This window comes from Struthio camelus, chromosome 2 (assembly GCF_040807025.1).
Source record: "Struthio camelus isolate bStrCam1 chromosome 2, bStrCam1.hap1, whole genome shotgun sequence".
Lineage (NCBI taxonomy): Eukaryota > Metazoa > Chordata > Aves > Struthioniformes > Struthionidae > Struthio > Struthio camelus.
Genome location: NC_090943.1, coordinates 108,504,104 through 108,531,755, shown reverse-complemented (window position 1 = coordinate 108,531,755; position 27,652 = coordinate 108,504,104). Strand labels below are relative to the sequence as shown.

General features: G+C 38.9%; 1 long non-coding RNA gene across 1 annotated transcript; it reads right to left on the bottom strand.

Annotated features, from left to right (window-relative positions):
- Positions 1–262: 262 nt before the first annotated feature.
- On the bottom strand, positions 263–27,652 carry LOC104141055 (uncharacterized). The gene is made up of 4 exons (XR_011139113.1): positions 27,579–27,652; positions 10,166–10,208; positions 8,570–8,635; positions 263–577 (listed from the first exon to the last, which is right to left on the bottom strand). It is a non-coding gene; the product is annotated as an uncharacterized lncRNA (long non-coding RNA).

Below are 27,652 nucleotides of genomic sequence, written 5' to 3'. Positions count from 1 at the left end.
AAGAATTCCTTTCTTTTCTCCCAGCCAGCAGGCTTAAGTAGTGTCAAGATCTGGTAGTATAGGTCCATAATGACAACAATTATAACATTCTGAATTATCCCTTTCTTTGGGAATTATTAGGCTTCGACAATACAAAACATACTATCTATTACAGCCTGGAAACATTAATGGAGCTAAAACTATGTACTGGTTTTCAGTAATACTTAACCCTTATATTTTCACACCTTTCTCAAGGCAAAATGATTAACATGACACTCATATATACACAGTTAATGGTTTTATTACTGACAATAATTTTTCAGCAAGATCCTACATCATACTGAAAGACCTTCCAACTTTCATGAGCTGCCCCTGAGCGGAGACAGCGCCAAGAGAAAACAAGAAACATGGATGACAAAGGGGTAGGAACATAATATCATGAAGAAACAGCATCAGCAGTTAGATGCCTGGTCCTCAGGCCTTCTCACTTTGATGAGTTCATGACAGCAAACTGCAAAAATAATGAGTCCAAATTCATTCTTTCAAGGAGGAATATGACGCTCGTACTATGCAGATTTTCCTCTTCAGAAAATGATCTCTGAAAAACAGATGTGTAGTGTTCACTCTAATCAGAATTTTAGCTGACCTAATTGTTATTTGTAAATAGAAAAAGCACATTAAGTCACATATAGCACATTAAGTCACATATATGACTTACATCCTCTTTGCAGGAGCAAAACACCTGTACAGCATGAGTTGCTATTCATTTATACTATGCTGGAGCCTGAAGTCCCTGTCATGAGCTAGGATCCCATTTTAAGTAACACTAAAAACATATAACAAGATGGTGCCTATCTGAAACTTTACAAAGGACTTACAAACTGAGTGTAAGGTGGGATAGACAGGTAGATACAGACCAGCAGGGGACTAAATGGAAAAAACAAGACAGCAATTATTAGTGTGAGGGGGAGCAGTGTTGTAAAATTCCTCTATGTTTTATAAAAAACAGGAAAATTTAAGAAGAAATTTAGGTCAGTGGATGCTCTGAGCAAATTTTTGTGAAAGACATCATAGAAAAAAGAAAAGCTACTAGTTAAACATAACTATTGCGTAGTTGATAGGGATGAGACTGAGAGCTGATGAGAAGGGAAGTTGATATCCATACAGATGGTGAGAAATAAGGAGCAGAATAATGAAGAAAAGCTACCAGCTTAACTTTCATTCAATAGAAAAAAGGCCAGTGGAATTACAGGACAGGAAGGATGACAAAATTAAAGCAGAGAACGAGATTATATTTGTCAAGCCCCGAGACATGGAGGTACTCACAATCAAGGTGCCGGATGACAAAATCCTTACCTCCAAAACTATTAATTTGAGCATTAAAAAGCAAAGTGGCCTCATCTCAGGAAAACTGCATGTAAAAGCCTGAGTAATCAGTTAAACTGATTACCGGCAGTACTGGCAGTAGGGAACCTTGTAGGGAGATCCCCCAAACAGACGTGCTTTCCAGACTCATACCACCGTCACCCCAGAGAGCATTTCTAAACACATTTCTTTTCTCACACAAGGCACTCCCTGTTTTACAAACTTGATGAACTTCTAATATCACATAATCTAGCAACATGTTGGATAGGAAGGGACCTCAAACTGATGAACTGCCTTGTCTCCTTCGCACCTTTTGCAGACAATGGGCCCCTTTCTACTACCTTGATTACTCAGGTCAACAAAGTATTCCCAGATTCTCTGTTAAAGATTTTTTCTAGGCTGTTAAGGAATCTTCCCTTGTAAACTATGGGAATAAGTATCAAAAAGACATTTTCTATAGTTGCTACCACCTTCCAGGACTCATAAAAACGTTCCACATGTCCAGTCCTCTTCCAGACCCCTAGATCAGCCCCCCCCCCCCCAAAAAAAAAAATGCAAATACTGCCTTTAAGATAAGGTATTTTTATATTATTTATATTATTTATATTTTATATTATTTTTATAATATTTTTATATTATTGTCCTGGGTTTATGGGCAAACTAAGTTAAACACCTATCTAGCCTGAAATGTTCAGGGAACAATGAAGTCCTAATTTCTGGCAACAGATGTTTAATTTTTTAAGTACATTTGAAGTGGTAACTGATAGCAGTATATAGCTTAGCCTGAGCCTGAAAGTTAAAAACTGGGTACGCATTCAGTGCAGACACTAGATTCCAATGATAGTTTAGAGTCGGCTACTTGGACTGTGCTGTATTTGCAGGTGAAGAATTAAGCACAACCTTGGACTGAGGATAGTGGCAAAAATTCGAGGTCATGGCAGAAATTATGTACTGCCATCAGGACTGCATCAATTCATTACATGTTATTTTGTGATGGTGTCCAGCAGATATAATAACCTGGCCAAAGAGGAATGTCACAACTAGTGCAAAATAGAGAAGAAAAAGAGCAACGAAATATTTGAAAGCCATCTTTGTAGGGTAAGGCAATGCTGCCTCTGACACATCAAAGCATCAGAATTTCAGAGATCTCTCTCTGCAGAAGTTCAAAGAATATAGATTGCAAAGTAAGACTAGAGGTTTTTTTTTTTTTTTTTTTTTTTTTTTTTAAGAGTTTTGCCTAACGAAATTCAAGGCTCTATCCTTCACAGGGAAATCTGCTGGTATCTATTTTGGAAAGAGGAGAAGCTTCCCTGTAGTTTATGATAAAGATGAGCTGGTTTAAGCTCCTTATGTAATTTCTTGTTTTCTCTGAGGCAGAGAGAGCCACTCCAAATGGGGTAAGCAAGCAGCAGCAATTCTAATGGGAGACAGTGACATTATTTTCACCTTCAACTTCAGAAACAACATCCATGGCAGCATTCTGACCATCTACCAGATCAGTACACATGGGTGCCCAATTTTTTCTACCACACAACAGGAGGGGTGGAGAAGGAGGGTAAGCGCAGAGGCACTCAAACATCTAACCGTTCAGACATGACCTCTGAGAGGTGCTAAATGGCCAGTTTTTGTTCACCTTTAGTTGAGTGCCAAAGTTTTGGAGGCTTTATCAGACACCCCCTACCACCTTGTCCTCTAGCATTCTTCATTGGGCACTACTACAGCCACCCTCACAGAGTGCTCAATACCACAGTCTTTCTCACAGCAGCACCCACCAGTGAAACGAATCCAGTGAAACAGATCCAGTGAATCTGGACTTTCAAATTCACTGAAAGTTTCTTACTACGTATGACCTTGATCTTTAGCTTACATGGGCTTGTTTCTGGGAAAGTCATTAAAAAAGAAAAAGTTACAGGTTCTCAGAGCTAACAGTGAACTTATCAGTACACCTAACACTAAAACACACAGTGCTGCAGCCTATGTTGCTATGCTGGAGATTTTGCAATGCTGTTAATTTGTTTTATGTAGCAAATAGTGAAGGAAAATTAGCTTCCACTCTCCTCATAAGATGGAACTTTGTAATATATCTCCACTTACAGTAAGTTATCAAATATTGGTTGTCCTCATAATCAAGACACATAATTTGCACATTCCAGGGCAATTTGTTTACCACACCAACCTATATTTTCTTGCAACATAAGAAGCAGCAAAAGGACAACTGCATTAACAGCTAAATGAAACTGAGGAGTTTAATCAGCCTATAAACTGTTTGCTTAAGGAACTCTTGAGACAAGAGAAGATAATTAATATCATATCCCAAACCTATACCCATCTGTTTTAACGAAAGGTGACCTCTCTTTACAGCTTACTTCTTCAGAATTTATGCTAAAACAATTCTTCCCGTTTCTTAGGAAGTAATTTCTGTTACTTGTCACCATTAGCCACCGTCTGGATCCAATTTTTAGTAGTTATAGTATTTGTAGTTTGCTTTTGTAACACCTTCTGTGAGGAAGCTCATCAGAGCCTTGTGATTTTAGTTTGAAAAATACCACTTATCTTCCACTTTTTTCCCCATCTACCTTTCTGTGAAGGTCTGAATACTTACTGAGTGATACGAGCCGGGCAACAATACCTGGCTTACTGTGAAGGGATTAATTTTATTTTATGCGCAGAACTTTGCGCAGAACTAATTATTTTGCTTCAATAGAGATGGGAACGGGCACTCCATTGCATCTGGATACAGAGTTGCTGCGGTTTCCTGTAAGAATCCGCAGCTTGGAGAACAGCAGTGAAGGAAGGTCACTAGTAAACTACTCAGAGCAGTAGAAACTGGAGGAGTTTTAGATTAAGGAGCGAGATTACTGGTTAAGCAAGGAAACAAGAAAAACTGTTGAAGATCTCACCACCACCACCATTTCGCTGATCGCCTCAGAGTAACAGCTAGTCCCTTGACATTTAGCTTTTTTCCAGGGTTACATTGACATTCTTTCCTGAATCAACATGAGATCTGATTTTATTCATATACATAAGTATACCCCTTGCGATGCAGCTGATATTTGTTAAAGCCATAAGCTTGAAAAACCTCAGTCTGCATGTGCTCCAGAGAGGCCAGCAAGAGCTTGGCAAAAAAATAACGAAGCTGCTAGCTGCACTGAGCATGTTCCTTGTGCTTAGAGCTCCCAGACACCAAAAAATCTGCATCTCCTGCAGAGTGGCCCAACATACTATAATTTGGCAATGAAAGTACTAAGTATGTCTTTCTACACCATACCCTCTGATGGGTGCATCATAAGACCGTAGCAACCAGAAATGAGACAGTGAACAGGCCAGCTAGAAATTTTTTTCTGGAAAGGAGCGGTAGGAAAGGTGGGACAGGATCAAGATTGACAGGAGAGGTAAAGATAAAGTAGGCTATATGAAGGATAAACCATTACAAAAAATGTGAACTGTTGGAAAAATATCTCACAAGAAAAAAAGAGAAGGAAAAGAATCTTATAAAAAGATAAAGGTATTACAATTTTAACAGTGAAATGCACACTTCTGCAAGTCACACGTGATAACAGCTCGCATATTCTGATCAACTTTTAGGTGTTCGAATTCTTTTAGCGTTTGAATTTAAAAGATACATTGCTTATACGATATTGGTACACATAAAGCTGCAGATGCAAAATCTAACTCTAAGAAGTCCTTTGCAGCCTGGCTAAGAATTTCCATTCTAGAATTCTTTCTACACTGGAGAACTGACTTTTGGTGATCCTGTCTTCAAGCTTTCCCCATAATCTTTGTTCAGAACGATCTATTTGCAAATGAAGTTGAGTTGCAATCCTTTTAATAGCTGTTACAGCCACAAGGCTTTAGGCTATAGTAGCGAAAACAGCCACTTTTGTTCGCATGATAGCAGTTCAACCCAGCTGCAGCACTGGTTCAAGTGACTTAGTTGCCAATAACCGTAACTAGGTGCATATTAGAGCCTTCTGTTCATTAATAGCCTTTAATTGCATCATTTCAGAAGCATCCTTCACTGTTACATAACACTACCTACAACATTGGTTATAGGGGTGCTGAAATATCGCTTTTGAACAATGTCAGTACTTCATTTTGTATTGTAGCTATACAAAATGGAAAAAAAATAAGTCTTCAATAACTAGTGAAGTGATAGACAGAGCCTTAGATTTTTCATGTCCCCAAGTGGCAGAGGTTGAAGTTTCAGGCTACAGATGAAATATACATGATACATTCCTCGGCTAATTATTTGTCAGTATATTAATAAATCACACCAATCCCTGCAAGCCTATCTAAATTTAGAAGGTTCATGAGATGTAATATATAATTAATACCCTTAGATTGGATGGCTTAAAGGCAAGTGATTTCCTGATTTCATATGAAGTAGAGAGCATTTATCATTGTTGCCCAAGTAAGGAATTGCCGGCATGCCTGTTTTCTTGACATGTATATAAATGTCCCTGTCATTTATTTGAGTTCATGAGTAGAAAACAGAAAATGCATAATAGCTGGAGCTAGATTTTCAAAGGCCCATGCAGTGATGCATTTATGCATGTTTAAAGATATAAAATCTAATATGTGCACATATGGGTAATGAGCTGATGGTCTAACCATAAAAATAAACGGAATTTTTACCGTTTAGGATAGTATTGTTAGATCACACAACCACACACAAATATATATGCAAATATTTGCATGTAAAAGTCTCCAGTCATTTGTGAGTGCAGCTTCATGTTCTCCAAGCTCTCATCTTTTCTCTCAAAATGTTCCTCCATAGCCTTTTCAGAAGATGCTCCTCACATCCCCCACCCCACCCCTCTCCCCATTCTATGGATTTCCATAGGACTCTTTCCTTCATCCCACTCTCTTCTCATCTGCATTTTATTTCTGAGCAAAATCACCCACAAATACTAATTAAGTTCTACAATGATACTTGACAGTCCTCCTTTGACCTCCAAAGCCTGAATCCTCCTACCAGGATAACAAAATCATCTAACTAACAAAGCTTCCTCCAGATATCAGGCTGCCAAAACCAGAGCTTCAGATCCTCCTTACTCTCCTCCTGAGCGCTGTGGAGAGTACAACCATGCAGCCTGTAGTGAGATTAGATCTTCACTACTGACGATACTTCTCCCACCTCTATATCAAAGTTTGTGCCGTTGTTCATGACCTAGTTACACTATTAACTCTTCAAAGCTCTTCAGACTTACAACTTGGAATCTTCTGAAAACCAATAGTCAGAAGAGAGTCTATTCTCCTGCCTATGGTTGTTTGACTGACCACTCACACGCTAAGAAGCCATGAAGAAATCCACAGCCAGCAGCTAAAGTACAGCATGACTAATTTTATCCTGCCTCTTATATCTCGTGTGACCCACACAGCTTGGAAAAGGTAGAAAATCAGCAGAAAAAGTACCAAGCAGATCAAGAATCAGAATATGAAATGAACTTATTCAACTTTTTACTATACCAAGTTCACATAATTACAGAAGAGAGAGAGCAACAGTTTATTGTTCAAGATAAAGGAAAACCTACTGGATTTTTCTAAATTTACAGTTGCTGAGATATCAAATTTTGAAATAGAATCACCAGTCAGATTACTTATTACTGTAAAGCTTTTCCAAAATCTTCCTTCTGTAATAGGACATATCTTAGCAATTGCAACTTAGGCTGCTCCTCAACTGTGTGGAGGACAGGTACACAGCCAATATTTAACTTAGACACAAGAGCAGCAGATAGCACCTAGCACCTAGCTAAAATCTTGCATTTCAGTGAGACGTGTAGCCTTAGTAGGGATCTCATCTTTGACTTGACTGGACTTCAGCAGCCTTTTCCCTGGCTTAAACATGTATAATCTTATCCAAAAAATATTTATGCATCATGCTGTTAAAAAGTAATTTTCAGCTTGTTGCAATGACCAAGTCACTTTTATAGCTGCTTTTCTTCACTGGCTCTCTCCTTCCTATCTCAGCAAATGTTTGCCAAACACTCATATTTTAGGTTTTCAGAAAAAATGCTTTCATGCTACCTCATGTCTCTATGCCTCAGTGGAGCTTTTGCTTTATGTATACAAAATAGCACAATTCTGTTCAATCAACTCCCTTCTGCCTTCAATTCCCATATTTTTCAGGACTTTGAAGGCTATATAGTAGAACTAATGGTGGCGCTCCGTAGGCTTTACTACTGCTTGTTACTCAGACTAGTACTGTTTGCTGAACAAGGGGGCAAAGACCAACGTACAAAGCATTGACGTGCTCTGCCATACAAAGATGCCGACTTAAATATCTCTGCTTGGTTCCTTATCTTGATAGTATTCTAGGAGAGAAATCTTCCATCCTTCCTTTTTTCCTGAACATTTAACAAGTGTACTGCTTTTTCTTTTATGCAACTGATGCTGGGACTGCAAGAGAGGGTTTTCTGTCACTCAGTTCTGCTTTTCATTAATATTTTCAAAAGGCTCTGCCCCAAAATTGAACATTTAAACTTTCCCTTTAAAAGCTCTGTGTCCAACATTCAAATTTTACAAATAATATTTTCAACTATTACCTTTATTTGTCATTATAATACTAAGACTGCAAAGTAAAGGATTTAATCTGCAAATCTAAGGTGAACTTATTTGCATGGATTAGTTGCTGCCCCTTTACTGATACACTGTATATGATCTGTCCATGTACCATATCACAAAGCAAATAAAAATTGAATGCATTGTTATTTGATATAAATGCCTATAATAATTGGCTAATAAAGAAATAAGGGATAACTTGCTAATAATTTTATTATTAGTTTTCCACTTCTGACAAAAGCCAGAAGTCTGTAATGCCATCAGGGTTTTTTTTTTTTTTTGTATGCAAAATCTCCTACTATAATCATAACAATTAAAGTATTCAGACAATTTTTGAAACTTTACATACTTTTTTTTCTTACTATTAGAAGATTTTAAATGAATGCCAGAACACTTAGTCCAAACTGCTCCTGAGCATGTGAGTGCTTGCAGGTTGATAAAATAGTGAAATTCTTTCTTAACTGGTTAGCACAAACAGTTATCACCTTTTTCAAAATACTGAGATTAATTTTTATCTCACTTCCGTGGTTTAACTCTATAGATTTTGCTGCAACACTACCGAAATGTTAAGAAACTAGATATTCAATAACACTTTCAGAGACATGTCTTTAGAGATATCAGCACCTACACATGGAATATTTTTATAATTAGAAAAGTAGCGTACCTGAAGGTGATGGACTGAGTTCTTTGATCTCTCCTCCTCTTTCTGGTTAGAGGGTAGGATCAGGTGCTTCAAAAGTTCCCATTTAGAGCCAGAGGGGAAAAAAGAACGATTGTTGTGTTACACAGTTGAAAAGAGGAAGATTTATTTCAAGACAGATTGAAGGCTCACATAATAAGGAAAGGGTGCAAAGAATAATATGGGAGTGAAAAATAATGTGAAAGAAAGGATAATAGAGATGAAGATATATGGTTTTGGATTTTGGTACTGAAGGAAAATATGCCAATCTTCTTAAATTATCTGTGCACGCCTTGTTGTGTATTCATTCTAGCTTACTGAACTTCTCAGGAGCATTCAGATCAACATTAAAACGCATGTATTGTCTAACAGCTCTCCTGGGCTAATCTCCCTATCCAAAACAGATTTGCAAAACATGCAAGATGCTCAGACATGGAGGAGACAGGAATGCATCATGAAAACATAATCCAGCCAGTGAACAGGTCCATAGGAAAGAATGAGAGCATCTCATTTAAACTATATCACCTCTGAATGACAATGTTGCCTCAAAGTAAAATTCCTTGAAGGGTAGTTTCAAAAAGCAAAAAAGGTTTGATTCAAGTCAAAAATCTTTGGAATGAAACATTCCTACAATTTTTCTCAGCAGAAAAGTTGAAGGAAAGCTGTCCTATGGTAATGTATTACCTTGTAAAAACACGCATTTTCTGCTAAAAATCAGTATGATGGAAAATTACAAAGCATTCAGAGAATCTTTTTGTTACTAGAGCTATGACTTTTTATTTATATTTTGTTAAAACCCAGAGTCTCATCTAAGGAGAGTGTTTCTCCTAAGACGGACCATGTCTTACACACATGCTAACACTCCAGTTGCATGGTGGCTGCACTCTGAACCAAAGTAGGGGCCAAGCCAGCATAAGGATTCTTATTCTGGAGTATGCATGTTGATGTAAGCAAACTGGATACATTTTTTGTAAAATCTAGTTATAGCACAATAAAGGCACCAGCTGCACTTCTGAGCTGGAGAACCCTTGCTTCCATTTCTCACAGGAAGACACTGAAAAAAATATTAGTATCAAAGAATACAGAATAATTTCATTTTTCTGGGCATCAATAGTATCCTTCTGTCTGATTAATTGCAGGGAAATAAGACCTACTTATCATACAAATCCAGTAATGAAGCAGCTGTGGACAGAGTGATTATCGTAAAGAACACCGCAAATTTGTGAATGGCAGAGACAATTCTACACTCTACGCACAGAGTCAAGCTCAAACACTTAGGTAAAGATGATCCTTGCAAGAACTCATTAAAAAATACATCACATTTTGATGTTTTTTTTCTGAAGATGAAAAACATAAATCAAAATAGAAGGAGGTAGAAAGAGATTTTTAATTAAATGCCTCCTTTCATGTTCCGACTGTTTTCTGATCCTAAGACACACAGCTACTGCATTTTTTAACTTGAATAGCGATTATATGATAAACAAATCTGTCAACAGCCTTAAATACTCATCCACAGACTGGATGTGGATTACATATTCAGAAATACGTAGCATGCTTAGATGAACAAAATCATTCACTGACCGGTTCTAGCTTCCTGTATTATATAATTCAGTTTTATCCAGGCCTGAAAAAGGAAGACAATAATTAATGTTTCATAACAAGAGTCCACAAGGTATGTTTTATATTATGGTGGCAATAAAAAGAAATATTTACTTTTCTTTAAGTCACTCCATAATCTTCTCACACTGAAATCATATACTGCGTTGTACATAAAACAGCTAAGCTACATAGGGAAATGTAATACAAACACATATGAATTTAGTAGCTGTAAAATTCTTGTATTTAAGATAGGGAGTATTTTTTTAACCCAGTTTATTATTGAATGTGCGTGCTTTTTCATTTCCTTATTAGTTTTGGCCTTGTTTGATTTATAGTTTCAGATTCATAATCAATACCAAGGGCCTGTCTAGAAAGCAAATCTAATTATTGCTTTCAGAATTTTTTGGAAGAAAAGAATCTCTTTTCTGACATTTTGCTTAGTTTTGTCTTGGTTTTGTTAATCTGAAGTCAATAACCTATTTGTACTTGAAGCCAAAATAAAGATATGCTCACTCAGAGTAAGATTTTCGGGCCTCTTATGAAAAAAGTTTTTGATTATTATCTATAAAACAGTGAGAAGTAAATAGCAACCCCTCATAGCCAATGGTAACCTCTTAGCCACTCAAGCAGCTAATAAGGCCTTGTGATGAAATATATCTTCCACCATATCAATCATATCAATGCTTATAGTTCACAGGCCAGAGACCTCCTGAGAAGGCTCCACATGACGATTCCCCATCGTCTCTTTCTCAGGCCTGCTGGGATGGCTGCGGCTCACAGCATTCACTCCCCGTGACTGCTAAGGTGCTGAGGTGCTGAGCACTCTCAGTTTCCCTCTGCTAAAAATCAGACGTGTTCTGCTAGTGCACTACATGTTAGCATGCCCAAGCGAACTATGAAGAAACTAATTCTCTCTCTCCAAAGCTCTTTCAAGCTTTTCTACTGTAATGTGTCCGTTTTACACTGAAATTACTTTTCAACCGTGTCAACAGAGAAAGCAAAACTCATAGCAAAATGCTGCTTTACTTTGACGGACAGCTGGACTCTTGTGAGCAGAAGGAAGTCAAAACGTTAACTATTATCAGATGGCCTCACTTCATTTCCACACACAAGGCAGTTTTCCAGATTAAAGTAATTAAAAATTACAATGACACAATTACAATTACACAATAACTGCTGCTTGACTGTTTTATTGTAATTAGACTTTTCTCTATCCAAGTTCTTGTTGTAACTGATACCTCAAAAACATTAAATGAGTTGATCTCCAAACACCCTCAGTGATAAAGGGTACTAGTATCCTCATTTTCCTGGCACTAAGGAAGAGAGGCATCAAGTGACTTATTGCACTTCATACAAAAGACCAGTATCACAGCCAGATATGAAAGCCAGGAGTCTCGTTGCCTTTCTGTCAGTCTGAAATGAGTACTTGAAAGTTTTATGTTCCGTTAATGACAACCAACATAGCAGCTTTGTATCCTTCAGAATGATTCCAGATGAAATCATCCCACAGAAACAACCCAGTTTGCTTAATAAACAAGGAAATGCTATGCTTGCCGATATCTCCTATTTCTTTACTGCTTTAAAATCTTGTCAGAAACCCAACTCATTTTTCTCAAATAAATACATCAGGGCTAGGCGGTGAAGTCTCTCCATCTGTGAAACCGAAATAATTATTATTAGTGACATGGTCCACAAAATATTTTAATGACTGCGGATAAAGAATTTGGAATCTTCAAGTTTTTTACTTTGTTGCTAGTTCTAAACAAAGGCACTGTGCACTCCGTGGTTGCTATCCCCCAACAAGCTGCTAACAAAAACAGCACCTTAGGGCACAGCAGAGCTAGTTCCAGTCAGGAAGCAACACAGTCTGCTTAATCCAGTACTGAAGCTGAGCTTTTAGTTGGCTTGAAATACAAGCAGATAAACCTTACAATCTGTGCTCTAATCAGGTATATCTATATAAAGTGCTGTATAAGTTTGTCCTCCTAGAATGTACGATATAGACTTATTCTTTCTGAGGCTTTTTGCCCACCCTCTTAGATCTTTTTGGGGGGCTTCTAATTCTTCCTAAGCTCTGTAATCTTCCTCCCTGCTAGTTTCTAAGTTCTTCCAACAAGTAAATACTACAAATAGCAGGTTATTTCTCTCTTATCAGAACACAGAGTTTATTTTATCCATGCTTTCTCATCTAGCATTCTTTGCTTCAGGCTGTGATTTCCATGCCCTTCCTGCCAACTGCAACCTTCAAAATATGTGGCTGCTTACAAATGTCTGTGATGAGATAGGAGTCAGCTATAAAAAAAGAAGGATCATTCTCCGATGCATTCTGCAAATAAATCCAATCTATAGAAGCCAAAATTACACAGACAAGTATGTCATGGGGCATAAATTTGCACCCACACAATAAAAGTTAAGGTTGAGCACCCTTTAAAATGTATTCAGAATAAATCTAGGAGCTGGAAAATAATAATGTGTCATTAGAAACAAAGAATCTAAAATTTTCCAAAATATATACTGTCATCAGGGGCATTCAGCACTGTCAATTTAAGCCATTTAAAACCACGTCTTTATACAGGCCTCCCTTTTACCATCCCCTGTGCCTGCACAAATCCCTCATATAGGCAGGTATTGCAAACTGCACTATCATTCTGGCAAATGATAAATGACATTAATGCTAAGCACACCCAGGTAGTTTGTGTGCATAAATCCTAGAAATAGGTTTTTTTCCCTCTAACAGATTACAAAAGTAGTATGACCAAATGTTTACACATAGAGAATTACAGATACTGATCACCTTTTAAAATGGAATTTTAAAAGCGATGCTAACTGGTAGAGAGTAAATCTAAAAGAAAATTCTTAAGGTCAACTACTCTACTTTGTCTACAGTTTCATCTACTGGCATAAATTACACTGTTTACATTAATATACCAGATCACCCCTTTGCTTGGTGTTAATATCTGTGTCTGCTTTTTGTATTTACAAAAATGATAGATAGTCATTTTTAATATACATCTTATTAGCTGTTGGCAGGATATGAACATACATGCAGACTCTGCTACCTGAACATGCAGGCACTGAATTCTCTCTATGTTCGGATTAAAAAGTCTTGTACTTTTACATTACAAACACATGATTTGAATAATAAATTTCAATCATAGGCATATCTTGAACAACATGTTTTCTACGCATTTAGGTGAGCTATTATTTCTCCTAATTCAATTTAATGTAATGATACTTTAATCTAAACTGAATATTATAAAAATACCTTTTTAAATGGATACCCAGTACTAACTGAAACTGCAAACACTCAATCTAAAAAAGAGAATTTTGAACTGATTGTCTACCAATTACAGAATACACATGGATAATTCACTCCCATCCATAATTCACAGTTCGAAGAGATCTCAGTTGTACTAAGAGAACCACATGCTCTGCTTTTATTTAGCCTTTGATACAAAATACCTAATTTCTTGCATAATCAGTCAGGACCTTTCCAGAAATCGGATCCTCCTTCCTCTTCCACCTTTATGTGACATCATTTCTGCATGGCAAAAACTATTGTTCAGATCACTATTTTGTTGGGTAGCGTTTCTGTCTTGCTCCTGTCACATTAGGAAGCTAAGCTTACAGGATTTTTATTGTTGTTAAAAACACATTTCATGATCTTAACACTGCTAATCCACATGTACAAGAGTAGATGGATATAAAAGTATTCATCTAAGGAGTTCCCTAGCTTTCAATAAGATTAGGTCCACTGATTTTATGGATATCAAAGGAGATTACAAGATCCACTGAGGTAAGCAGACACTTTAAAGTCCTTCACGTGGAAGGAGAATGCCAGGTTCTGAGACAGACAGACTGTCAATGCTCATATCAGGCAAGTCAGAGCCAACAAACCAGAAAACAGACGGCTAGAATTTCCTTTTCATGCTTTAAGTCTTGATGCAATAAAACCACAGATATCCCATGGAAACGTGACAAGAATCTCTTGCACAAATTTAAGTACACATTAAACACACATGGTCTGGAGAATGCAACTATATCATCCTTGCCCATTTATCTGCATTTTTTCATTGCAATAGATACGCGTGGAGTTACTATATGGGCCTTTACTTCATATTCTTCTTTCTCGTAGCATCTAGTCTTTATCTCAGAACTTCTTTTGGACAATTATCTTTTCTATTAAAGGCTATATTGTGGCTTCCTTGACCTTACTTACTGTTATTTTATTCTTACTAGAAACTCTCTAGTTGATACAGCTGTAAAATTATGCTCTAGGAATATTCTCCATAAGCCTCAAATTTATAACAAATTGTCAGTGCAGGCAATGGAATCTTCTGTGCTTTTCAGCTACCGATGTTAAAAATGTGCATTTACTTCCATAATGTTCTAAAGGGGCTTTTACTTCCAGAAAGTAACACCATATTAAGGGTTGGTCTGCTGCATGAAATCTTTAGCCAGCTTTCAAAAAAAAAAGAGAGAGAGAATGGAGAGATGCCAGTCAAGGAGTGGATAAAAATGTATCTCACGAGCTGAAGGCAACTGCACTAATGATGGATCACCAAGGTTTGATCTTTGATGCTTGCCATTGATTAACACCAGTTGCAGATGACAGGTATTGTGACAACGATGCTAATAAGCTATTGTAAATGCTTTCCCTAACTGCATTGGTGCAACCACCTGCTTTCATGCTTCCTTTTAATTCCTTATATTGTAACCCTTTCATCATGTTCTCTAGATAAGAAGCTTCATGTAGTACCTCACAATGTTAAGGAGAGGGCTACCAAGATATTTGGGGGCTGCAGCCCTTTGAGGAGAGGCTGAGGGACGGGGCATGTTCAGTCTGAAGCACAGATGGCTTCGGTGGCACCTAACAGCAGCCCCGCAGTGCCTGGTGGAGGCTTAAGGAGAAGACAGAGCCAGGCTCTGCACAGCGGTGTATGGCGGGAGGAGAAGCGACAATGAGCCTAAGCAGGAACAAGAGAGGTTTCAACTGGGTATAGGGAAAAAACTTTTTCACCCTGAGGACAGGCCAGCAATGGAATAAGCTGCCCGGAGAGGCTGTCCTCTCTCCATCCGTGGAGGTTTTCAAGACCTAACTAGACAAAGCCCTGAGCAACCTGCTCTCAGAGCTGACCCTGCTGTGAGCAAGAGATTGGACCAGGAACCTCCTGAGGTCCCTTCCAGTCTGAATAATCCTATGAACCTATGAACTCAAAATAGAACTTAGGAGCTCACAGAAATTGCCAGAGGAAATTGCCTGACCTGTTTCATACCGGAGGACACCATAAAACTCCCTGCTGAACTTCACAAATTATGAAACACAAGGGTTGCATCTATATTAGCCCTTTGGTTTAAAGTAGTATTGCAGTTTTGAAGTGAATGTCCTGATTATCCCCTCTTACTCTGCATTAGGTCAGTTCAAGGTCAGTTTTAATGCATGCTAATTAGATTCCTTTTGGAGGAAACCTAAGAGGAATCTCCATGTCAAACATGCACCAAAGCAATGTACCGAGTAATGGGTTCATAAGGGTCCAAACCAAAGGTTAGTGCTTCAGACTGCTTCAAACTGCATGTGTGCTGAGGACTGTTAAATCAGAAGAGCAAACTAAATCTTTCTAAACCTCCTGAACAGTATATAGGATACTGGTAGGGACTTCTGCACCAACTACTTTTATCTGCTGATCTATTTCTCCTGTGTCAGACTTATTGATATTGACATAGCCCCTACCAGAAAAATTACACCATCTGGCATTTCTATGATCTGAAATAACTGCAAGAAAACAAAGATAAATGCAAGAATAATCATTTAGGTGGATGTCACAGAAGATACCCAATTATTCACCTAAGTCTTATAGAGTTTTAGGATATTAATTATTTTGCAGGGAGGGAAAGCGAATTATGGTTCCTTATCTTTCCAGAACTGCAGCACTAGCTACTAGGAGGTTGTTTTTTGTTTTTTTGGTTTTTTTATGTCTTTTCTCTTTTGCATATTCTGAAACTTCTCTATTACTAACACTGAAAGCAAAATGAAGTAACAATTCTCAATCCTAAATGCAGGATAAAAATACGCAAACAAAGCAGCAATTATAATTTCAGTGTTATTCTACTTACCACTGTAATAACTGTTCATTTTACATTCTGTGATAAAAAGAAATACTTAATCCCATATGTAAGCCAAGATTTTTGTTCTTACCTTCTATTCATTTTGTATACACGGAGAAATATTTCAAATTAATACCAAAGCATACAAGCACAGTATTACACATAAGCACATTACAGCATGTTTAAAAAGTAGAATAGTAAAAAAGGGGGCTTAAAGCTGCTTTTAATGAGATATAAGGAGTCCTTCTAAAATTATCCAGAGTTATACACCACAGTATTAAGTTAGCAGATTTAAAAGGGTTGGAATCAATCACCAGTCATTTTATATATCATAAAAACATATGATATATTACATTAATCATACATAGATTGCATATATCATATGTCATAGCTTCTCTTAACCTCTTTCTGGCCAGAAAGTTGTAAAAACACCAGTGGTGGCTCAAGAGGCTTCTGTCAAAGGATTAGTTGCATGTCTCTAATGAAAATGAATTTGCTTTAAAAAAGAGAGCCTCCCTCATGATTTTGATATCAGCTGACCAATGATGGCAGTTTCATCAACGTCCTAACTGAGCAAAGATAAACTATTTTCTTGACCTCAAATTTTTCAGGTAGCTGAGGTTTGACTAAAGTGATAAAAAATGCATGGAACCTCACACCCACCCACTGTCTCAAACTAATGTTACACAACCCATATATAATGAAACTATTTTAGTCATTAGTCATTATAGCAGTCGTTACAGCAGCTTTTATAAAAGGTGAATTTTCTTTATTTACTCCAAAGCTAATAAGAGATTGATGCACAACTGAAAGCTACAGCACACTTCCTAGAGTTTCAAGAAATCGGGACTCAGAATATCTTTTCTAATTGTACTATTTTCTAAAAGAAGAAAAATAATCCCCAAACTCCTTTTAGACTTTTTAAAAAATATTTGACTAAAATCTTTTCCTGTTCTATGGGCAAGTTACTGGTATTAGTGCTGCACCTAACCAGTGTAAGTTCTAATTCAGTCAAATGTTTAAGCTTCTGAATAATATTAAGAAAGTCCGCACTGTAGTCAATGAGTGACTTTGCATGCTTAGAGTTAAATACCCTAATGGCGCATTGTTAAATCAAAACCTTAACGCTAGTATTTTTTTAGGCATTTAATAGGGTTTTGGCAGGGGAATAAGAGGCAGCATCTTATTTCTTGCTGTTAACATCAGAAGAAGGAAGATGATGTGCAATTCAGAAGCAGAAACACACACGTTGTTAGTTAGATACTTTTACATTAACTCTTGAATACATCATTACAAATTTTATTGATTTGTTATGATAACAATAACGGGGACTGTCTTTACAGAGCTGTTAGAAGATTCATTTTTTCTGCTGCTATGATCTAAAATTGCTTTTGATTTCTTTCATTTCTCTCCTTCCTTTTACTGATGCTATCCATGGTGTTCATGGTGTAAATTAGTGCCTTTGGGTATTTTTGGTTAAAAAGAGATAAATTAACATGAGTCATCCCCACTTTCAGCTAGTAAATTAGATTCGATTTGTTAGGAAATAAGTACGTGCATATTTTCCTAACGATAAAAATGGTAGGTCACTGCCTTACTACCCAGGACAGCCTATATAGCTACCATTGCTTCCTACAGAGCTGACTGAAGCAGTTACACAGTCAGCTAAGATAGCTTCACAGTCTTAAAGATAAGTATAATCACACTTGCACTCGATGTGAATCTTTCCCTCTTCAAAACTCAAATTTATACTATCTAAAATATTTTTCAAATTGCAAATTTGGCAGAAATGGTTTGGTAACCATTTGGTTTGATAAATTAACTGAAACTATCATTTTTTTCATACAACTGTGGTGTCCTATGAGCACTGCCAGTAATTACTCTCCATAACAGCTACCCTCCAAAAGTACGTGCTAGACATGAGAAGGCAGATAGCCCTATCTGAAAAATTAATCACCATTGAGTTTGGTAGTTATTGGGTAGATTAAGGCGATGACTGTCATGTATATGAAGTCAGGACTTCCAAAAAAAATCATAACATTATATAAACTAAGAGATAGTGGTAAATATATCTTGATTAAAGAGTTACTTAGAGTGTTAAGTATAGATAAGCTCAAAATCTGCAAAATGCAGGTAGGGGTCCTGTAGAATCAGAAGAACTAATTCACTCAGCAAATAACTAAAAAAGACAGTTTCTGTAAAATATTACAGGCCTGCAATGTCATCTAGTTCTAAAACCAATAACCTGATGACCTAATAGGGTCTTATTCACTTTCTACTTTATTTTATAAGTTTTCAATATTAGATATTAAGTCCAATCCAGTCCAGAGGTTGGACTATATTCCACTCTCTTACCACCTGTAGTTCAGTGTTGGCATTGTTAGATTTTTTTTTTTACTGTTTATCACAATAAACTATTAGTGTTCAATGTTCATAACACTGCAACATCTTTTTTCATTCCCTCTCTTGTTCAGTGACTTAATATAGAACTTATAATTTTTTTCTAAAAATCTAATTAGACTGTATTAATACTTGCAATTGAATGCAAGTAAAAGGGAGAAAAAAGAAAGTCGCCTGTCTTTGAGTCAGCCAAGCTTCCTTCTTCCAATTACAGTGGCTGAGGACCCCCGATCCCTCTCCAGTTCTATCTGGTCTGGGGCCTGGGATGCCCAATAGCAGAAGGGACGCTCCTAGGGAAGGTTCCAAGTAGTCTTCAGAGCCATGCTGCTGAAGTCTAGTAGTTCCCAAGAGAATCAGCCATCTACACAGCCAAGGTGTCTCCTCAACAGTAGGACACATTCACTTTTGTTTCCATTTATGTTAAATCCCACAGAGAGACTTACCTAGACGACTGGCATAAAATATGTGTTTACAACAGAAAAACACCTCACACAGAGGCTGAATATTGAAAAAGCAAGAAGCTTGATCTTTTGCTTCTTGATCACCTCTTTGTTGCAGAATTCCCTCCTGAATCACGTTCCTCATGAAATTTATTCCTTTCTTTTCTTTTGCCATACAGAAATAAGAGTAGTAATTTAAGTAAAAAGAAAAAAGTGTTATTATCCACAGTATTTCCCTATCTACTGAAAACAAAGCAAGCAGTTCTGTTGATGATTCAGTGCAAAATCTTTCATGTAGTATTAAGGACTTTTTTTCATGTGAAAATTTTTTACATAAGCTCAATATCTTGAATTCAGCTGAGGAATCAATTTGCTGTTTATTCAATAGTTTTCTATTTTCTTTAAGGAACAAAAGCCTTCTCCTATTTGCATGATTTAATATCAATAAATCCAACTGCTACTAAGGAGAGTATAATCCTCAAAGCCCAATGACAAAAACACTTACTTTGTGTCCTGAAGACAGCAGCATACTCTCAAAAAAATTATTTCTTAATACCTTCTCTACTTTCAGTATTATACCATTACTTATTTCATCACTTGGAGAGCAATTTGAAACTATCCAGTAAGATAAACTATCACTACATTCAGATTAATTCTGGAGTCTTACCTGAAATAAACAAAGAAAAATGAAACCTCTATGCCTTGTTGTTGGAAAGCATTTACTCATCATAATTTCCCAGGTAATCAGTGGGAATTAAGACTTCTTATCTCACTTCTCTGTTGTGAATGGAACATAAAGAACAGAACAGTCATGGTCCAAATGGCACGCAGATACATATATAAATTTTTCCACTCCAGGGCTTGCACGATAGTTAAGTTGCAAAACTGCAATAGTAGAAATCATCCTTAATTTCTGCAACTTGGTACTGATGAGGATAGAAACAGTCCAAATGTAGACATTGTTTTAATACCTGTTTCATGACATTATCAGTCCCAGCAGTTGTACGTTTCTGAGAGAAGTGGGGAAGAGAAAGAGAGAGAGAAGGGGGAAGAGGGAAAGTGAGAGAGAGAGAGAGAGAGAGAAGGGGGGAAAAGAGAGAGAGAGAAAAGGGGGGAAGAGAAAGGGGGAGCCAACTGTTCAGGGGACTCACCTGTATCACGCACCAACTTCTTCAACTGCCTGTATACCAATGCACGCAGCATGGGGAATAAACAGGAAGAGTTAGAGATCTGTGTGCGGTCACAGGGCCATGATCTCATTGCAGTTACAGAGACATGGTGGGATAGTTCACATGACTGGGATGCTGTCATGGATGGCTACGTGTTTTTTAGGAAAGACAGGCCAGGAAGGCAAGGTGGTGGAGTTGCTCTTTATGTGAGGGAGCAACTAGAACGTATGGAGCTCTGCCTTGGGGTGGATGAAGAGCAAGTTGAGAGCCTGTGGGTAAGGATTAAAGGGCAGGCTGACATGGGTGACACTGTTGTGGGGGTTTACTACAGGCCACCTGATCAGAAAGAGGAAGTTAATGAGGCCTTCTACAGAAGCTGGAAGTAGCCTCACGATCACAGGCCCTGGTTCTCATGGGGGGCTTCAACCACCCTGACATCTGCTGGGAAGACAGCACAGCCAGACGCAAACAGTCAAAGAGGTTCCTGCAGAGGACTGATGATAATTTCTTGACCCAGGTGGTGGAGACGCCAACAAGGAGAGGTGCAATGCTAGACCTTGTACTAACAAACAAAGAAGGTCTAGTTGGAGATGTGAAGGTTGGGGGCAGCCTTGGCTGCAGTGACCATGACATGGTGGAGTTCAGGATCCTGCGAGGAGGAAGCAGGGCAATGAGTAGGATCGCAACCCTGGACTTCAGGAGAGCTGACTTTGGCCTCTTCAGGGACCTACTTAGGGGAATCTCATGGGGTAGGGCCCTAGAGGGAAGAGGGGTCCAAGAAAGCTGGTTAATGTTCAAGCATCACCTCCTCCAGGCTCAAGACACATGCATCCCTCTGAGTAAGAAATTCAGCAAAGTAGGCAGGAGACCTGCATGGATGAGCAAGGAACTCCTGGCAAAACTCAGACAGAACAAAGAAGTGTACAAAATGCGGAAAAAGGGACAGGCCACTTGGGAGGAATATAGGGACGTTGTCAGAGTATGCAGGGATGCGACAAGGAAGGCTAAGGCCTATTCGGAATGAAATCTGGCAAGGGATGTCAAGGACAACAAGAAGGCCTTCTTCAAATACATCAATAGCAAAAGGAAGACTAGGGAAAATGACAGCTCGCTGCTGAATGGGACGGGTGCCCTGGTAATGAAGGAAATGGAGAAGGCAGAGTTATTGAATGCTGCCTTTGTTTCAGTCTTCACTGCTAAGGCCAGTCCTCAGGAATTCCAGACCTTGGAGACAAGAGAGGAAGGCTGGAGAAAGGAAGACTCTCCCTTGGTTGAGGAGGATCAGGTTAGAGATCTTTTGTCCAAACCTGACATCCACAAATCCATGGGCCCTGATGGGACGCACCCACGAGTGCTGAGGGAGCTGGCGGATGTTATCGCTAGGCCACACTCCATCATCTTGGAAAGGTCCTGGAGATCAGGAGAGGTGCCTGAGGACTGGAAGAAAGCCAATGTCACCCCAGTCTTCCAAAAGGGCAAGAAGGAGGAGCCAGGAAACTACAGGCCTGTCAGCCTCACCTCCATCTCTGGAAAGGTGATGAAACAGCTCCTCCTGGAGGTCCTCAGTAAGCATGTGGAGGACAAGAAGGTGATCAGGAGTAGTCAGCATGGATTCACCAAAGGGAAATCAGGCTTGACCAATGTGATAGCCTTCTCTGATGGAATGACTGGCTGGGTAGATGAGGGCAGAGCAGTGGCTGTTGTCTACCTGGACTTCAGCAAGGCTTTTGACACTGTCTGCCATCACATCCTCCTAGGTAAGCTCAGGAAGTGTGGGTTAGATGAGCAGATGGAGAGGTAGATTGAGAACTGGCTAGATGGCAGAGTTCAGAGGGTTGTGGTCAGTGGTGCAGAATCTGATTGGAGGCCTGTAGCTAGCAGTATCCCCCAGGGGTCAGTGCTGGGTCCAGTCTTGTTCAACTTACTCATCAGTGACCTGGATGAAAGCACAGAGTGCACCCTCAGCAAGTTTGCTGATGAGACTAAACTGGGAGGAGTGGCTGACACACCAGAGGGCTGTGCTGCCATTCAGAGGGACCTGGACAGGCTGGAGACAAACCTCCTGAAGTTCAGGAAAGGCAAGTGCAGGGTCCTGCACCTGGGGAGGAATAACCCCAGGCACCAGGACAGGCTGGGGGCTGACTTGCTGGAAAGCAGCTCTGCGGAGAAGGACCTGGGAGTGCTGGTGGACAACAAGCTGACCATGAGCCAGCAATGTGGCCCTGTGGCCAACAAGGCCAATGGTCTCCTGGGGTGCATTAGGAGGAGTGTGGCCAGCAGGTGGAGGCAGGTGATCCTGCCCCTCTCCTCAGCCCTGGGGGGCCTCACCTGGAGTACTGCGTCCAATTCTGGCCTCCCCAGTACAAGAGAGACATGGCGCTCCTGGAGAGAGTCCAGCGGAGGGCTACAAAGATGATGAGGGGACTGGAGCATCTCTCCTATGAAGAAAGGCTGCAAGAGCTGGGCCTGTTCAGCCTAGAGAAGAGAAGACTGAAAGGCAATCTCATCAATGTCTACAAATGTCTGAAGGGGGAATGTCAAGAGGATGAGGCCAGCCTCTTCTCCGTGGTGCCCAGTGACAGGACAAGAGGCAACGGGCAGAAACTGAAACACAGGAAGTTCCGTCTGAACATGAGGAAAAACTTCTTGACTGTGAGGGTGACAGAGCACTGGAACAGGTTGCCCAGAGACATTGTGGAGTCTCCTTCCCTGGTGCTATTCCAAACCCATCTGGATGCTATCCTGGGAAATATGCTCTAGAGGACCCTGCTTGAGCAGGGAGGTTGGACTAGATGATCTCCAGAGGTCCCTTCCAACCTCAAATATTCTGCGATTCTGTGATTCTTCTGAATAAAGAATGTTGCATTACTAGAATCACTGTCATTTCCTCCAGAGCTCACATTCAGGCATTATTTTTGCACTTACCCTTCAGCTTACTGGTGTAATATTTGCTTCAGGAAAGGCTACAAACCTATTAACACATTTCTTTATGCTGTATATTGTGACTCTTGAATGGGCAACAGTGGAGCTTTTAATACAAAACGCATCTCAAGCAGTTGAGAGAGGGATGGGAGGGAATGGCCAAAGGGAGCAAGATCAGTGGAGGGATGTCAGTGCTAATAAGGCTGTTTCTTATCTTTAGAAAGCCATTCTCCTGCACAGAACATGCAAGGGAAGCAGCTAGTACATTGATGAACTTGTATGGACCATCTAAGACATCGGTAACAATACTGTCCCAGCAACCTAGATGGTACAGAACCTGTTTCATCCCGCAAAGGAGCGAATATACAGATACGTTCACAATACCACGCAATCCCTCAGGGCAGTGGATTGGCACACAGGGGAGAACTGGGCTGTGCACACAGAAGAGAGCCTGGTAACAGCATCAAGGAGGGGAAGAATGCGCTTTATGAGCAATTGAACTCGTTGTAGGATGCTCTGTGGGGCTGCTTTGACCAGTGAAGTCCTATGTCCAAACTACCACAACTCCGATCTTTAAAAGCATAACGGACTCATGATCTCTTATAACAAGGAAAATTCTTGAAAAGGGACATTGAAATTAAATGGAAAACAATTGAGGAAAAATATCCAAGAACCCCAATTCAACACAGAATTTTGTGCTGTTAAAGGAAAAGCTCTAGATCCTGGGCCAGCTCAAAATTCAAACGTATGTCTGAAGGTAGAAAGCAAAGGAACAACTTTAGAATTGAACTAAGACATGCAATAACTCCTTCATGGAAGCAGGGTCCAAACCACTGGATCAGATTTTTCATCTAAACGTTATCTATTCTCCAAGAGAGCAAAATCAGGAGGTGACAGAAATAATCAGGGATGTAGAGGAAGGGTAGGAGGGAAGAATATTGTCTGTGAATTATTGCTAATCTTTATTGAACTTTAAATAAAAGTTCTGGGTGTAAAAATATCAAAAAAAGATAGAAGCAATGGCTGAAAATATCAAAACTGAGTGGCTTAATCAGATCCCTTAAGACACACATGAGCATACCTTAACTATATGCTGCTAAATACCCAAGCATGCATGCATTCATATACATTTGTCCATATTCCGTTTCCCATATTAAAGGTTAGAGCTATTTCTAACATGATGTTTTAGTGCTTTGCTGTTGATTAAATTCATGCTTGTAGAGCATGCACTGTATTGACCTCTACTATTTTTAGATTATTTTTGATTTCTGTGTATATTCTGTTCAATGAAACCCCGCCATAATACACTGAAATCTAAGACTTTTAGATCTTCATTTTCCTGAAACTCCAAAATTTCACACTTTATATGTAATAAAACTTTTATTCTCTCATTAAAACCTTGCTCAATTTATTGCACACTCAGATTACCCAAATGGACCTTTTGCAATATGTAGAGACCCATAGCCATCCTCACATTTTCTTCTGTGCAGTAATTCTGTTTTTCAATGTGCCTTACTTTTTCGGTTACATCTGGAGGCAGATGGCATTTGAAACTGAAATGAGCAAAATGGTTTGTTAGCTCAAAAATGAGCTGAATTCATGTATAATTTGCACTTGTGAGTAAATATGTGGTAAATTGATCTAAGATAGTCTAGACCAGTAAGTCATGTTTGAGAACCAGCATCTGTCTGCTTTCAATAAATGAGCACATAAAAGGAATGTGCTCTTTTATACATGAGAAACCCTTAAAATGGATATTTTGTAGGCTCCAGGGATCTAACCTACTCCAATCCCTTTTAAAACGAACGTTAAGTTCTACTGCTTTACACTGATCACAGTTCTCTGCAGGCAGCTCTTTTCATTTTCTTGGATTTGATCTCTGTGTTCCTCCCCCAAAAAAATATTTTTAACATCTCCAATGAACTATAAAATAGCTCAGATCTCAGACTCAGTCCCTTGTTAACTTTTGTCTGTCAGCTGCCTCCAGCACGATATGCACCGGTATTTTAGTTACAACAATGCCATTTCTCTGCTGGTTCTCAGCTTTCTTCTCAGGTTAACATTTCTTTTAATGGATACTTCTCATTTCTCTATCCAGTTTTCTCAAAAACTCATTGTTCCCTATGCTCAGAGAAAACATGCTGAAGAAAAGAATATTTTATCTACAGTCAAAAATTCAGCTACCATTTCCATGCTTACTATTCTCAAGGCCTACCTATATATATAATTATATGTAATACTATATGTAATTATACATAATTCAGACCTATTCCCTGCCAGCTCCAGTACCTATAAGAGGATGGAAAAGGTCTCATCAAATGGGGTGAAATTCTGTATGATCCATTTTAACAATTAGCAAGATTATGCATACACCATTTATTACACACGCTCCTTCATCTTCCGATCCACTTGAAACTTAAATTAGTCTAAGACTATTGGAATATTTCAGGTCTCAAGTTTCCCAGGTTAATTAGAAGATGATTACGTATCATTTAGTTATAATTACATTTATTTAACTATTTTCATACAGAGTTTCCACTCGCTTTTCAAAACTATGGAGCAAGCAGCAGAGTACTGTCATCACGGGCATTTACACAAGCAGCTAACTGGGTTAAGTTGAGAGGCCTAGGGGTGAGGGAGGGGTGGTTTTAACCAGTTGCATTTCCATTTCCTCAGTAGAAAAAACATTCAATGGAAAAACCTGCTTCATAAATTACCAGAACTGAATAAGGTAAAGAAATCTCAGTGCAAAAGGAATTGCACTTCCTTTCTGCAACCTTGCAGTATTTTCTTCTTAAATTAGGGAACGGTAGTAAATGTAACGTTGCCATGTCAGTGATTTGGTAGGATTTTACTTACTTCCTTTGTATAAGAGACAGTGATTCTGGAGACCCTCGATGCAAAAAATAAAAGATTTTTATGAAGAAATACTATGCTGAAAGACAACTGAAAGCTACCATGTACAAGCCGGTAACATTTGCTGGTTAAGAACCCTCTGGGTAAGTGGAACATCTCAGTACACCTGGGACACGGGTCCCTCCGCACTCTGGATGGCACAGGATGTGGCAGTCATTAGCTGGCAGAGCTTAAGCTGACAACACTAAGCAGCAGCAGGAATAAAGCTAAGCTGAGCTGTATGTAACTCTCTAGCCACTATGAGTAATCATGAGCAATTTTATTAAAATTGATGATGCTGTCTTACTGTAATAAGGGTATAAGTGAAATCAGAATTAGGACCACATGATCTAATAATCTAAACACACTTTTTATTCTGCTCATTCTTCTCCACTTTTGCATCCCTTTCAAACCCCAGCTGCCTTCTGACATCTGTGCTATATATTTATGCCATTAATGAAAGGAAAAGATACCCACCTCAGGTGAAGTATGCCTGTGGAAGTAGGACAGTGTTTTTCTCTCAGTATTTGACCAGCAGAAAGGATACCAAGTCTCTTGTCTGATTCATACACACTGACCCACTAAAGTCAACAGAAAGCGTTGTGCAAGGAGGGAAAGCAGATCTTACTGACAATATGGTTCTTCAGAACAAATACTTCAGAAAAAAGAAGTAGTTCATCTCAAACTGAGGTTAAAAAATACTAAATTAATTCTACATCCTTATGATTTCTATGGAATAGAAAATATATTACCTGAAGTTAACTGAAATGATTCATATAAAATTGTAGTATATTAGTTTTGCCATGAATTTTGTGGTTCATAATAGGACTTTCACAATCACTTGTATCTTTGTATGGCATAGAATAATTGTACTTTTCTCGGGTCCTAATGAGTTATCATTAATGTTCCTAGCTCCAAATCCCCACCTACAACAGCTAAAGAATCTGTTTGATTCAGAGATGTCTGATTCTCTCACAGTAAATTAATGGTTTGGACTCTCCCCTAGCTAGTTAGCATGAATGCGAAAAGTTAAATAACAGTCACGCAGGATTGACAGCTGGTGACTCACTCTTTCTTTATTTAGATACATATAACCGCATTAGTATCTGAACACCTCACAAGCTTTAATATATTTCTTTTCACAACAAGACTAAAAGAGGAAAGCACTGTTTTCCTCTGTTTTAAACACAGAGGAACTAAAGAACAGAAACACCAAAAACTAAATGCACAAAGAGTGTCTATCACCAACCCAAATTCACTGCCTGAAGTTAAGACTCGTTACTCCCCAAGGAGATTCCTATAGGCTTCGCAGACCCCTGTGAGCTGGCAGAGAACTACCTGAGCTAGCTGGGAAAGAAACGGTTCCAAGTGTTTGATTTTTGCTTGTGCTTCCCATTCACAACCCCCCTCTGAGATGTATCACCGCTGCCACACCAGAAAAGCCACAGAAATGCAGATACCTACCTGGGAACCAGGCAAGAGAGCACTCCCCTTGCAGATGGTAATTCTGAGTGTCCCCTTCCTGCTTGACGGAAAAC